This window comes from Triturus cristatus, chromosome 5_2, assembly GCF_964204655.1.
Source record: "Triturus cristatus chromosome 5_2, aTriCri1.1, whole genome shotgun sequence".
NCBI classification, from domain to species: domain Eukaryota; kingdom Metazoa; phylum Chordata; class Amphibia; order Caudata; family Salamandridae; genus Triturus; species Triturus cristatus.
Window position 1 is genome coordinate 74613418 of NC_140588.1, and position 14115 is coordinate 74627532.

The window sequence follows — 14115 nt, forward strand, 5'->3', positions numbered from 1 at the left end:
GATTCTAGTATGCCCAACCCGGGTCATGAACTTATTTTTATAGCTATGGCGGCTTTAAGAATGTGTATTGCCTCGGCCTGGCTAGACCCCAATGCACCGTCTTTTCACCAACGGCTGGCTAGGCTCCTCGCAATCTCCAATCTGGAGACTGCTATTTATAAACGGAAAGGGAGAAGACGGCGTAAAAGGGGCTGGAAAATCTGGTCCCCTTTAATAGAATGGTGTCAATCCCAAAATAACATCGAGAACATTGTGAATCATAGTTAATTTTATGATTTAATCGCAAGTGGTAGTTACAGGGATAATGTATAATGTAATATGATGATGAACTGGTGTGAACATACAAATGGTTTTTTTTTTTTACTTTGCTTGTATTGTATTATCAAATGTCTGACCTGGGTGGGTGGGGGGTGGTAATTCTGGGCGTGGCAATTATGGTAAATTCAAATAAAGATATTTTAAAAAAAAAAATAATAATAATAATTAAATCAATTTTAAAAATGGTGATAAAAAAGAATATCAAAAAAACATAATTAATGAAATTGACACACTGAATTTGAAAAATATAGAAATCCAATGAAAATCATTAAACATGATATCTTTAGAGATAAGTTATAGATAGGAATTAGCATTTAAAAAACCTTTGAAATTCACTGAAAAAACCATAGGTTTCATGCACGTTACAGTTAGGAATTGGCATTTAAAAAACCTTTGAAATTCACTGATAAAACCAAAGGTTTCAGGGGCGTTATAGTTAGGAATTTAGGAATTGGCATTTAAAAAACCTTAGAAATTCACTAAAAAATCATAGGTTTCAGGGGCGTTATAGTTAGCTGGACATTTCCCTCGTACAAAACCCTAGAAATTCCCCTGTTATAGTTAGTTCAGCTAACTATAACTCGCGCCCCCGCAATGCACTGCTGATGACGTCACATATTACATCACTCATGACATGGTCAGTGACATCACTGATGACATCACTCATGAAATCTCAAATGACATCACTCTGCAAATGTGATTACTAGTTAGAAAAAACTATAGAAATTCACTTAAAAAAGCAAAGGTTACAGGGACGTTGTAGTTAGCAAAAAGAATTTAAAAAACCTTATAAATTCAGTGAAAAAAACAAAGGTTACAGGGACATTATAGTTAAGTCAGATTTCACTAGTACAAAATCTGTGAAATTCAGCAGTTATAGTTACCTGAGCTAACTATAACTTATGCCCCTACAATACACAGCTTATAACCTCACATTTACATCACTCATGACATGGTCAGTGACATCACAGAGGACATCTCAAATGACATCACTGATGACATAATCTATAAAAACACTCACACACCTACTCACCCCATATAATCTCTTGTACGCCCACTCACTTACCTGTACAACCACTGACATACCCATTCATAGACCTATACCAATACTCACACACCCACTCACTCCTCCATAGAGCCACTCACTCACTCACCACTCACATGACCATTCACTCATCCATACAGCCACTCATACAATCAGTTAGTCACCCATACAGCTAGCCGCACAACCACATACTCACTCATACAGCTATTTGCATGCCCACTTATTTACCTACAAGCTCATACACCCACTCACTCACCCAATCGGCCTCTCAACACAGCCACTCTCTCACCTATAGAAGCCATCAGACACTTGCTCACACAACCACTTACATACCCATTCACACATCCATTCACACTTACACATTCCTGCACTCACCCATATAGCCATTCACACAGACACTCACTGTTCAATTCAGTCACTCACAAACAAAGTCACTTAACAAAACACCTACTCAAACAGTGGCTCACCCACCCATACAGCCACTTACACACCCATTCACTTACTCATACAGCCATTCAGCACCCACTTACTCATCCATACAATCACCACACACCCACTTACCCACTTATACAGGCACTTACACCATCACCCGCCCACCCATGCATCCAGTGCCATACCCACTCACTTGCTAATACAGCCACTCACACTGCATCTCATTCACCCACACAACTACTTGAACAACCAGTTATGCACTCTTAGTGCCACTCACACACCCATATACACAAGGATACATACAGTCACACAGCCTCTCAAATTATATATATTAAAAGTAGTATAACTCATTAGTAGTACACCTAGTAGGCTATTTCAAGTTTTGTAGTACCTTAGTATATATGTTTAATGATCATAAACTCTTATAAAATATTTACACTCACTGGATGGTGTCATGGGTGATTTGAGAAGACATCAGTGACATCATTACTGATGTTACTGACCATGTAATGAGTGATGTGAGGTCATAAGCAGTCCATTGTGGGTGTGTAAGTAATAGTTAGCTCAGGTAACTCTAACTGCAGAATTTGTATTGTTTTATATGAGTAAGTTCTGCCACACTTTTAATATTGCGGGAGCAACAGTGGAACTCACTTGGGGGGAATTGCGCAGTACTATGATTACCATGATGCATTTCAATGAGGGCCCACTGGGGCGGAACTTACAATTACAATTACATTTAAAATAAATCAAGTGACAATTTCGCTGTTGACTCCTGTAGGCCTGTGAGCAGGGGCGTGGTGCCCAAAACGCGTAAGGCTGCCTGCAGAACGGTTTCTGACTTCTTCCTGTCTTTGTTGCCACCTCCATTAATTTAGTATCAAACCTACCGTGGAGTGCATTTCCTCTTGATGGCAACTTCTTGCATGAATTAATGTATGTATATATATATATATATATATATATATATATATATATATATATATATATAGATATAGATATAGATATAGATATAGATATATATATATATGCAAGAAAAGAGAACTCCTCTGGGGACCATAGCCCGTTGGGGGGTGGCACGACGCCGGTGGAGTGAACCGGTATATTACATAAAACAAGAAACGGAGTTCCAGTCATGCACTCGGACCTTTTAAAGAAATCACCACAATCCAAGGGTCATTCAAAAGGGGTTTATTCAACTCATAAACCCTGACGTGACGCGTTTCACCCGCTGGGGGCTTGATCATGCAACAAGACTTACATTGGTTAAGGCTTACATACTCTTTCGGTAATCGACATTGTAATAGAAAGAGGACTAATTATTAAGTTTGCAAGCGCCATTTTGCATTGGATCCATCATAGGCATAGTAAGCACAATACGGTTTCCCAAAAGTAAATACAACAGGGAGGCAAATTAGCAATGTTCATATTGGGTTAATACATAGACTTTGCAAATTATTGGTTGAATAAATAAATAAACAATGTACTCCCTCCACTGACGTTTATAATGGTGTGGTAATTCGAGAGAATGAATTGTATATATGCGCATTGATCCGACGTGCCGTGTAGATCGTGCAATGTACTCTGGGATATGAAGTTTATACGGACAAATCAAACGCAGAGCAGCAGCACAAGCACTCTTTGCTAGAGCACCAGGGATAGGTCGTGATCTATCCATTGCAACTACACAAAGTGATTCCATGAATCTAGACAAGCTTAAGAAATATGAGAAATTTCACAAACAAGAGATGGCCAAATGGTGGGAAGCGATATCACTGTTGTTTGTGTAATTAACATGTTATGCGTACAATTTATTTAATTGCTTTAAGTTTTAGGTGACAGATCTAGAACTTATGCTTGTGCGATTCAAACTATATGTACATCTTTGAAACACTTATATCTATTTATCTTTTCTGCTCTGCGTTTGATTTGTCCGTATAAACTTCATATCCCAGAGTACATTGCACGATCTACACGGCACGTTGGATCAATGCGCATATATACAATTCATTCTCTCGAATTACCACACCGTTATAAACGTCAGTGGAGGGAGTACATTGTTTATTTATTTATTCAACCAATAAGTTGCAAAGTCTATGTATTAACCCAATATGAACATTGCTAATTTGCCTCCCTGTTGTATTTACTTTTGGGAAACCGTATTGTGCTTACTATGCCTATGATGGAACCAATGCAAAATGGCGCTTGCAAACTTAATAATTAGTCCTCTTTCTATTAAAATGTCGATTACCGAAAGAGTATGTAAGCCTTAACCAATGTAAGTCTTGTTGTATGATCAAGCCCCCAGTGGGTGAAACGCGTCACGTCAGGGTTTATGAGTTGAATAAACCCCTTTTGAATGACCCTTGGATTGTGGTGATTTCTTTAAAAGGTCAGAGTGCACATATATATATATATATATATACATTTTACCTACTAGCAGTCGCCAGTAGGTAATTATAGTTAGAACTTAGTTTCCATCGGAAAATCATTTTTTTCATTTTTTTACTTGCTTATAACTTTGACATCATTTGACCAATCTTCATTAACTTATTCCCAAAAAGTGTCAAAGTAGGTTCTGTGTGTTATAGAAAGTTAGGGGGTGATCCGTGCAGTGGGGACTGACGAGAAATAGGGGCACAAAACAAGTGTGTGTTTGTAGTGTTAAGTCCCATAGGAACACATTGTTAAAACTACAGCCTGAACCGCTGGATGGAGTTACACTAAATTTGACAGAAAGGTAGATGTTGGAATGCAGATTGTGCTTTTTGTTATTTGGTAAAAAAATTTCAGCAGCTTTTGAGAAATTATAACCAAACAATATAGTGTTATCGCTGGTTGCGGATATTTGCGGCTATTTCATGGTGTTCGCGGTTAAATCGCGATGATTTCGAGGTAAATCGTGAATGCGTGCGGCATCCGAAATGCTCTGGTTGGCTGGATGCAACCTGAACAGAAATTTTCAACCCCCACTATATCAAACAGGAACGGATCCTAGGGCAAGAAAATTGTGTTAAAGTTAACATAAGAGGTCAGGGTGGAAATATTATGACCCCATGTTTGAGAATTGGGGGCATTAGTGACACAAGTTATGTGTCCAAAAATGTTTTTTTTATTGCGTGTGATAATAACAATAACGACGCAACCGTAAGCGTGGCCCCTCGTATACTATTGCAGGGATATTGCATAAAATATTTAAATATATATATTTATACACACTCCCTGGTCACTGTCACAGACTCATATACTCACTCACAAACACATACACTCACTCAGACACTTATACACCATTCACATACCTACTCACACATTTATACATTCAGTCACATACCCACTCAGCTACTCATGCACTCACTCACATACCCATTCAGGTACTTATGCACCCACTTACCGACTCACTCGGAGAGTGACATACCCATGTAAAGACCCACTCTGAGACTCACACATCTACTGAGGGACCTACTCATAGATTTATGCATACAGTCTCATACACCCTTAGAGACTCTTACACCTCCTAAGTGACTCACCCGGGTACTCATGCACCCACTCACAGACCCACTCAGGTACTCCTGCAACTACTTACAGACTCACTCAGAGAGTCTCACACCCATGTACAGACCCACTCAGAGACTCAGGCACCAGCATGCAGACCCACTCATACACTTACATATGTACTCACAGACCCACTGAGACACTCACACACCCACTGGCAGACCCACTGAGATACTTATACACTCACTCATAGTTCCACTCAGGCACTCCTGTACCCACTCACAAAACCATACAGTCACTCACTCACTCAGTCACAGACCGTCTTAGACACATATGTACTCAGTCACTCACTCATACATTTAGAGACACACACACCCACTCACAAACTCACTTAGATATATATGTACCCACTCACTCACCCACTTGAAGACTCATGCATCAACTCACAGACCCATCAGACACTCACACTCCCAGTCACAGACCCTCTCAGACACTCATGTGTACACCCATTCCTTCTCCCACTCAGAGACTTGTGCTCTCACTCACAGATCCACTTAGACACTCATACACCCTCTCACAGACCTACTAAGACACTCATACACTCAAACAGGACCTCACAGACCCACTCAGAGACGTATGCACCAAGTCACTGATACAATCAGAGACTCATGCACTGACTCACAGCCCCACTCAGAGACCCATGGACTGACTCACAGAACCACTCAGAAATTCATGCTCCCAGTCATTGACCCACTCAGAGACTCATGCACTCACTTGAGCTATACAGCTGGCTGTACAGGGACAGGATCTCTGCGCCCAGCAATTCCAGATCCTCTGGCAAGGAGGCTGGGGTCCTGACACCTGCCTTTCTGGGCATTGTGGCTACTAAAGGTAAATACAAAACAGCAGCAAAAGTTGAGGAGATGTTGTTGGCTGTACTGTTAGGAGGCAAATTAGCTTTTTTAGGACATGTTGTGTACATGTACACGATGTGCGCAATCATTAATGGGCACGGACACATCCATTGGCTTTTGTACATTGCTTTCACACATGTTAGCCTATGAGTGTGTCTGTCATGGAGTATCACATTAACTACACAGTAAAATTTTACCACGCCCGTCTGATGGAAAATTACCAGACAGTGAGGTCAGGCACCCGCCATTTTAGATTGTGACTGTTAAGTGTGTCATGCCCACTCAAAATGGTGGCTTCTTTGTTTATATATTCAAAATACTACTGTTGTTAATTTGCTTTCACCAAAAAGAGTAATGTAGTGTGTTAGTGCGGCCAGATGCAATATTTGTGCGGTGTTGTTTATACCGCTGTTGACAGAATTTTTGATAAAAAAGAATGTGGAAATAATACATTTAAAATGTATTATTTACACATTTAAAACAACAATTATTTACACATGTCAAAAATAAAAATTGTAAAGCAAAAATACCAAAAATGTAAGTTCTGTATAAATATGTTAAAAAAATTATATTTATGGAAAACTAGATGAAATGTGTTTTGATTTAAAAATATGTTACCAAATATTGACAACAATTTTATTGTATTAAATGCCGACATTTGAACCCAGGGAGAGTGAGGGAACAACAGCCTCAAGTGTTCAGACCCTTTCCAGACCTTGCCACAACGGAAGAACGGGATATTATCAACAAATTCAGATTGACTAGGCAAACAATTCTTGATTTATGTCATCAGCTGGAGCCAGATCTTCTGCCTCACAATAGGAACACCACAGTATTAATATCAATAGTCTAAATCATGGCAGTACTTCATTTTGTGGCCACAGGATCATTCTAATATACTGTGGCAGTATCTGGTAGAAAGGCACAACCAACTTTCAGTGGTGTGCTACGAGAAGTTCTTTTTCAATGATGAGACACATCACAGCTTCATTCAGTTTCCATAAAATGAGGATTTTGCCAATTTGAAGGGAGATTTTTATGCTTTGGGTGGCTTACCACATGTGGTTGGAGCAATACATGGCACAATATTGCCTTAGTGCCAACACATGCCAGAGAAAAGCCTACCACAATCAAAAAAACTTCCATTCAATCAATATGGAAGTTGTCTGCTTACCAGATGAGTACATCATAAGCATCTTTCCGGGTTCAAGCCATAATTCCTTTGTTCTCCAGAGCAGCAGCATAGCCCTGAAAATGTCACAATTTGGACCTGAGAGGGCTTGGCTTGTTGGTAAGTACATTCTGTCAATGTATTGTGTAGTTAATTTCAAGCCTAATGATCTAAAATGTTATTAGATTTTTGGCATTTTTTTAAAATCCTTATAGGAGGCCCAGCTTATCCTGACTGACCATGGTTGTTGGCACCGCTGAGGAATCTAACAATGCTAGGGTAAGTCCGCTTAAAGGAGGCCCATGGAAGAACACCGAGACCAGTAGAGCAGGCTTTTGGGCTCCTAAAGGCTGTATTTTGATCTCTGGAGAAGACTGGTAGAACCCTCCTCTACTTACCCGATAAGGTATGTAAACTCATCATGGCCTGCTGCATGTTGCACAAAATAGCCCTGCGATGTAACATTCCATACATTACAGAAGATGGAGACCATGAAGAGCCACCGGGTAAGGATGGTGAAATGCCCAATGAAGATAATATTGGTGAAGAGGAAGGAATTGACTCACATCAAGATGTTATTGACAACTTCTTCATATGAGTAGGAGTGTATATTTACAGTTTGTTACATTAAGGTGCCGATTCCGATCCGATAAAAATATTTCCCGTACGACTCGTATCCATATTTTTTTACGTATGAGTCATACAAGTCCCGTACAAACGGGCAAGTACGATTCGGACTGTCAAATTTCATACAAATTGCCTCTGGAAAAGTCTACGAGACGTCCCCGGACAGATTTACGTACGAGTCGTAAAACTGAAGTCCGAGCGCACAAGTCTGATCCGTACCGGCGTTCCGAATACACAAGCGTATGGAAAACGTCCCGTACCGAGCGAACTTTGTATGACTACCCCGGTACACTTGGGCATGGGGTATGAGTCGTACGGACCCCCCACCCTACCCATGCATGTACGCGCCGTACCCCAGCACCCGCGTATGTATGCGCCGTACCCCCCACCCCAGCACCCGCGTATGTACGCGCCGTACCCCCTCACCCCAGCACCCGCGCATGTACGCGCCATGCCCCCCACCCCAGCACCCACGTATGTACATGCCATACCCCCCCACCCCAGCACCCGCACATGTACGCGCCGTACCCCCCACCCCAGCACCTGCACATGTACATGCCGTACCCCCCACCCCAGCACCCGCGCATGTACGTGCCATACCCCAGCACCTGCGTATGGTTGCGCCGTACCCTCCACCCCAGCACACGCATATGTAAGCACCGTACCCCCCACCCCAGCCCCGTACTCGGACGCATGGGTACCCCAACACCGTACCCCAGCATCCCCCCATGTACGCGTCGTATCCCAGTACACGCGTATGTAAGCACCGTACCCCCCACCCCAGCCCCGTACTCAGACGCACCATACCCCAACACCGTAACCCAGCATCCCCCCATGTACGCACCGTACCCCAGCACACGTGTATGTAAGCGCCGTACCCCCACCACAGCACCCACGTATGTACGCCCCATACACCCCACCGCAGCCCCGTACTTGGACGCACCGTACCCCAACACCGTACCCCAGCATCGCGTATGTACGAGTCGTACAACACCATTGCACATGTGAACACTGAACAACAACATAGCCATGGACGCACCTTACCTATGCGAAAAAGACTCGTACTGAACCAGGACACTGTAAAACAGCACAAGGACCGTCAATTCGACTCGCACAACACCACAAAAGACGTCTACAGGAAAAAAAAATACTAAAAGACTGACCTGGCACATCCAAACAGTCAAACAGAGGCCCAAAATCACAACCACCACTTATAACACACCCGCCTAAAGTTCAAACACAGCCACACCCACAAATGGACCAATAAAAAGGGCCCACAAACCACTGCTGGGAGTGATATGCACCCACCCCTCATATGTCTGGGCACTGCTGGGAGTGATCTGCACCCACCCCTCACATGTCTCTGGGCACTGCTGGTATTCCTCTGCACCCACCCCTCACATGTCTCTGTCCAGTGCTGGGAGTCCTCTGCACCCACCCCTCACATGTCTCTGACCACTGCTGGGAGTCCTCTGCACCCACCCCTCACATGTCTCTGGCCACTGCTGGGAGTGATATGCACCCACCCCTCATATGTCTGGGCACTGCTGGGAGTCCTCTGCACCCACCCCTCACATGTCTCTGTCCACTGCTGGTATTCCTCTGCACCCACCCCTCACATGTGTCTGTCCACTGCTGGGAGTCCTCTGCACCCACCCCTCACATGTCTCTGGCCACTGCTGGGAGTGATATGCACCCACCCCTCATATGTCTGGGCACTGCTGGTAGTCCTCTGCACCCACCCCTCACATGTCTCTGTCCACTGCTGGGAGTCCTCTGCACCCACCCCTCACATGTGTCTGTCCACTGCTGGGAGTCCTCTGCACCCACCCTTCACATGTCTCTGGCCACTGCTGGGAGTGATATGCACCCACCCCTCATATGTCTGGGCACTGCTGGGAGTCCTCTGCACCCACCCCTCACATGTCTCTGTCCACTGCTGGGAGTCCTCTGCACCCACCCCTCACATGTCTATGGCCACTGCTGGGACTCCTTGGCAGACACCCACCCACCCACCCGCACCCTTGGTGCTGTACACTGCTGTCTTGGCCATGTACACACCCCAATATACTGGTTATATGCTGCACCAGGCCCTAAGCCAACATTCGTAGCATGTGTATGCCTTGTATCACTAATGTACTGGTGCCCTAGAGGTACGGGTGATGCGGTCCGTACCCCCGCTCTGAGGGCGTGGGTACGGCCCGTACCACCATTGGAGTGGTGATGTAGGGGTACGCGTGGTACGGGCCGTACCCACGCTCTGAGTGCATGGGTACGGCCCGTACCACCATTGTAGTGGTGATGTAGGGGTACGCGCTGTACCCACGCCCTCAGAGCGTGGATACGGCCCGTACCACCATTGTAGTGGTGATGTAGAGGTACGCGTGGTATGGGCCGTACCCACGCTCTGAGGGCGTGGGTACGGCGCGTACCATGCGTACCCCTACATCACCACTCCAATGGTGGTACGGGCCGTACCCCCGCTCTGAGGGCGTGGGTAGGGCGCGTACCACGTGTACCCCTACATCACCACTCCAATGGTGGTACGGGCCGTACTCACGCCCTCAGAGTGTGGGTACGGCCCGTACCACCATTGGAGTGGTGATGTAGGGGTACGCGCCGTACCCACGCCCTCAGAGCGTGGGTACGGCCCGTACCACGCGTACACCTACTTCACCACTCCAATGGTGGTACAAGCCGTACCCACGCCCTCAGAGCGTGGGTATGGCCCGTACCATGCGTACCCCTACATCGCCACTCCAATGGTGGTACGGGCCGTACCCACGCTCTGAGGGCGTGGGTACGGCGCATACCACGCATACCCCTACATCACCACTCCAATGGTGGTATGGGCTGTACCCACTCTCTGAGGGCGTACCACCATTGTAGTGGTGACGGGTACGCGTATGTGGGGATTGCTGGACACGCCCCCCGAAGTGACCAGACCCTGGAGGTAATGTTAGGACAGTATATGGTATTTTACAAATTTGGTGGAGATTATGTTTCCTGCCCCCCGCCCCCCCTTTTCCCCTGGGTGTTGTGCTGACCTTCTGCGGCATCTGCGGCGGTTTCTGTGCACCAGGTCGTAGGCTAGGAGGGCCGGGGTGACACGTAGGATGGGGTCCATGGCTGTCCGTCGCGTCCCGCAGCTCCTTCTTTGCTTCGTCCTCACTTTCGCGGGACTTTTTGGCTGGCGTAAAAAATGATCCGTGCGGAGTGACGTAGGCACGAATCGTACTTGCTGGTCCGTAGAACGTTGCCTGACTCCGTCCGGACGTCACGTACGCGATGTCCCGGATCGAAATTGTGGGTATTTTTTCATTGCACGTAGTTTTTTACGATTCGTACGGAAATGGTATTTCTGTACGAATCGTACTTGCTGGTTTGTAAGGTGCATTTCCCGGGTACGAGTCGTACGGAGAATACGCTCCGTACGACCATTCGTACCCGGGTTTTACCGGATCGGAATCGGCACCTCAATGTTAAGCCAACTTTTAATCTAATAAAGATGACAGTCTGTGCTGGAACTTTTTTAGAAAGGGCAAGGTTAGGAAAATACAGGGCAAAGATGTTTGTAGATCAAAGTTTTAACACATTCAGGGCTCTGTTCATTTACATTGTTTATCTTTGATTGTTCTTAGAAAATGTGTCCTCAAAATTATTCATTTGCTATGATGAAAAATGTGTGATATAATCAACTAATTAATTTTGTTTTAATCTGTTTTAGGTTCCTTCACCATGCCATCTTCATTTGGGCATTTCACAGTTATGACATTTGCAGTTGTGTGCTGCTGTTGCGAAGTACAAAGGGAACATGAGATGATCCTGGGAAAGACACATTCCCTTTGCACAGTGATTGAAGTGGAGTTTTTAAGATTTCTTTAGACTTGTTTTCTGTGGAATGTTGGCACCAATCCAATATGTGCTGCTTAAATTTCTCTAACCACATGTGGTAGTCAACACAAATCATACAAACCTCCCTTCATATTTGTCAAATCCTCATTTTGTATTAAGTGTCTGAGACTGTTGATGTGTGTTATTATTGTAGAAAGAACTTCACTTAAAGTTGTTTGTGACAATGGACCAGATACTGCAACCTTGTATTGGAATGATCCAGTGGCCACTAAATGGAGTACTGTCATGATTTAGATTGGTGATGTGGAATTCCTATTGTGGGCCAAGAGAGCTGACTCCAACTGATGACATAAATCAATTATAGTAGGCCCATTTAATCTGATGTATTTGATTATATTCCTTTCTTTCCATGGTGGAAAGGTCTGGAACTGTAAAGTAAAAAAAAGCCACTAAATATTTGGGTTATGCAAGGGTTGTAATGTTTTAGAACAAAATGGCAAAAAAGTATTACTTCCAATGTAATAAACTGCTAGTTGTTGATTTGTGATTTTTTTCTTATTTTTTAAAAATGTGGGACATATTAACAACATGAAAATTATTTATGACTAAACTATAATTTTAATAATTACATTTTAAATTTATGACATAAAGACAAATATGAACAAATTTAAAAAATGAAATACACAACAACAGTCTTTGACTTTGTCAGTTTTATTTGACTAAACCCAAACCAAAAAAAAAAAACACCAGATGAAATAAAAACCAATTACAAAAATTAAAACAGTCAATCATAGTGAATGAAACTATTGTTGCAGAGCCAAAAGTGTTTGAAGTCCTACGTCAAAAAAGGGTAGATGTTGCTGGAAAAGCCTTGCACATAAGGGTAAAAATATCATGCAGCATCCCAGTCACTAAGCCGAACCTGGAGTTCAGATTTTCCATCTGTAAATTGTGTTCCCTTTGCAACTGCTTCATCTCCCAGGGCTCTGTCAGGACCTGGCCCATTATGTCTTGGGGCTAATGGATGGATCCAAGACTTGGTCATTGGTGGCCTGGGTGACAGTGAACCCAATGGCCTCACTTCGCTGGGCCACAGCTTCTCTCCCACTGCCCCTACCCCCCACCACCCTGTTCACTTTTCCCAGTGTGCCCAATCCCACTGGTTCCTGGCTAAACAGGAGGCAGTGGTGGTGGTGTATTAACAGCAGGCAGGACCGGGTAGAACAGGATTGGTTCTGATGTTGGTTTGGACACAGAAAGTAGAGGTTTCAATAGGCTGAGGTGTCGTAACAAATGAGGTGGGAGGCGTAGGTGTGGGCCAAGTAAGACTCACTGTAGCTGTCTGCCCAGACAGACCAGATGGACCAGGCTGCTCCTTGTCAACCAGACTTGCAGTAGTGCAGTCCTCACTGAAGGCTTGATCCTGGTCTGGAGTTGAGGTATCCTCAATGGTAGATGATTGTCCAGGTACTCTGGCTGTTGGCCCTTTTATGAATTATTAAAAATACAAATTTAAAAAAAATATTTTTAATGTGAAATATTTTGAAGAAAAATATGAAGAAACGGAAAAGTAAAAAGTAAAGTAAAATATGTTAATACATTTCAGTGGTATTATAATAGGTTGCACAGACAGATTAAATGACACACAAGACTACGTCAAAAACAGGTGAAAAGTTGTACTGGACTGCAACAGGATGATTAGAAAGTAGCCATAAAATATATCAAACATTTCACACAACACAGTAGAGAGGTGAAATGTGATTGATACCTTTACAAGGCCTTATGGATAATATTCTGAAATTTGCACAACTTAGAGGGATATATAGTGTTAGTCATTATGTAAACATTGCAGAGTATATTTTCACAAAAATACTCAGCATACAAAATTACATACTTTAACATTTTCTATTAAATTAACTTTTGTCTGAAACAAATTACATCAATGTAATCAAATAACAGGAATAGGACAACATACCAAGTTAAACACAAACACATTTCAAAACATAGCATGATATAGAGATTTACATACATGTAAAATTGATAGGAAAGAGAGAATGAGAAAGATAACATTGCAATATTACTTTCACAAAACAAAATGCAAGGCATCATGGGTGTTGTGGTTATTTCAATTAAACATAAGCAACGCTTGCAAATTTGTAAGTGAAACCTACCTAGTGAAATTATGCTGTTAAAAAGAACAGACATTTACAATATGAAACACATATATGCAATATGTTATTTGGTATAACAACACTTGCAAG